We start from the raw sequence: 2,500 nt of genomic DNA on the forward strand, positions 1-2,500 counted from the left end.
TGACAGGACTAGTAGTGGTAGTGTAGTGACAGGACTAGTAGTGGTAGTGTAGTGACATGACTAGTAGTGGTAGTGTAGTGGCAGGACTAGTAGTGGTAGTGTAGTAACATGACTAGTAGTGGTAGTGTAGTAACATGACTAGTAGTGTAGTAACAGGACTAGTAGTGTAGTAACAGGACTAGTAGTGGTAGTGTAGTAACAGGACTAGTATCGGTAATATAGTAAAAAGACTAGTAGTGGTAGTGTAGTGACAGGACTAGTAGTGGTAGTATAGTAACATGACTAGTAGTGGTAGTAACAGGACTAGTAGTGGTAGTATAGTAACATGACTAGTAGTGGTAGTAACAGGACTAGTAGTGGTAGTATAGTAACATGACTAGTAGTGGTAGTGTAGTGACAGGACTAGTAGTGGTAGTGTAGTGATAGGACTAGTAGTGGTAGTATAGTGACAGGCCTAGTGGTGGTAGTGTAGTGACAGGACTAGTAGTGGTAGTGTAGTAACATGACTAGTAGTGGTAGTATAGTAACAAGACTAGTAGTGGTAGTGTAGTGACAGGACTAGTAGTGGTAGTATAGTAACAAGACTAGTAGTGGTAGTGTAGTAACATGACTAGTAGTGGTAGTGTAGTAACAGGACTAGTAGTGGTAGTATAGTAACAAGACTAGTAGTGGTAGTGTAGTAACATGACTAGTAGTGGTAGTATAGTAACAAGACTAGTAGTGGTAGTGTAGTGACAGGACTAGTAGTGGTAGTGTAGTAACAAGACTAGTAGTGGTAGTGTAGTGACAGGACTAGTAGTGGTAGTGGTAGTAACAGGACTAGTAGTGGTAGTATAGTAACAAGACTAGTAGTGGTAGTGACAGGACTAGTAGTGGTAGTGTAGTGACAGGACTAGTAGTGGTAGTATAGTGACATGACTAGTAGTGGTAGTGACAGGACTAGTAGTGGTAGTGTAGTGGCAGGACTAGTAGTGGTAGTATAGTGACAGGACTAGTAGTGGTAGTATAGTGACAGGACTAGTCGTGGTAGTGTAGTAACATGACTAGTAGTGGTAGTGTAGTAACATGACTAGTAGTGGTAGTATAGTAACATGACTAGTAGTGATAGTGGTAGTAACAGGACTAGTAGTGGTAGTGTAGTAACATGACTAGTAGTGGTAGTGTAGTAACAGGACTAGTAGTCTAGTAACAGGACTAGTAGTGGTAGTGTAGTGACAGGACTAGTAGTGGTAGTGTAGTAACATGACTAGTAGTGGTAGTGTAGTAACAGGACTAGTAGTCTAGTAACAGGACTAGTAGTGGTAGTGTAGTGACAGGACTAGTAGTGGTAGTGTAGTAACAAGACTAGTAGTGGTAGTGTAGTAACATGACTAGTAGTGGTAGTGTAGTAACAGGACTAGTAGTCTAGTAACAGGACTAGTAGTGGTAGTAACATGACTAGTAGTGGTAGTGTAGTGACAGGACTAGTAGTGGTAGTGTAGTAACATGACTAGTAGTGGTAGTGTAGTGACATGACTAGTAGTGGTAGTGGTAGTAACAGGACTAGTAGTGGTAGTGTAGTAACAGGACAAGTAGTGGTAGTGACATGACTAGTAGTGGTAGTATAGTAACAGGACTAGTATTGGTAGTAACAGTACTAGTAGTGGTAGTGTAGTGACATGACTAGTAGTGGTAGTGTAGTAACATGACTAGTAGTGGTAGTGGTAGTAACAGGACTAGTAGTGGTAGTAACAGGACTAGTAGTGGTAGTATAGTAACATGACTAGTAGTGGTAGTATAGTGACAGAACTAGTAGTGGTAGTGTAGTAACAGGACTAGTAGTGGTAGTGTAGTAACATGACTAGTAGTGGTAGTAACAGGACTAGTAGTGGTAGTATAGTAACATGACTAGTAGTGGTAGTATAGTAACAGGACTAGTAGTCTAGTAACAGGACTAGTAGTGGTAGTAACAGGACTAGTAGTGGTAGTAACATGACTAGTAGTGGTAATATAGTGACAGGACTAGTAGTGGTAGTGTAGTGACAGGACTAGTAGTGGTAGTATAGTGACAGGACGAGTAGTGGTAGTAACAGGACTAGTAGTGGTAGTAACAGGACTAGTAGTGGTAGTAACAGGACTAGTAGTGGTAGTAACATGACTAGTAGTGGTAGTGTAGTGACAGGACTAGTAGTGGTAGTATAGTAACAAGACTAGTAGTGGTAGTAACAGGACTAGTAGTCTAGTAACAGGACTAGTAGTGGTAGTAACAGGACTAGTAGTGGTAGTAACAGGACTAGTAGTGGTAGTAACAGGACTAGTAGTGGTAGTAACAGGACTAGTAGTGGTAGTAACAGGACTAGTAGTGGTAGTAACAGGACTAGTAGTGGTAGTAACATGACTAATAGTGGTAGTAACAGGACTAGTAGTGGTAGTATAGTAACATGACTAGTAGTGGTAGTAACAGGACTAGTAGTGGTAGTGTAGTAACATGACTAGTAGTGGTAGTAACAGGACTAGTAGT

This window comes from Salvelinus alpinus, unplaced genomic scaffold (genome assembly GCF_045679555.1).
Source record: "Salvelinus alpinus unplaced genomic scaffold, SLU_Salpinus.1 scaffold_148, whole genome shotgun sequence".
In the NCBI taxonomy this organism is placed as follows: Eukaryota; Metazoa; Chordata; class Actinopteri; order Salmoniformes; family Salmonidae; genus Salvelinus; species Salvelinus alpinus.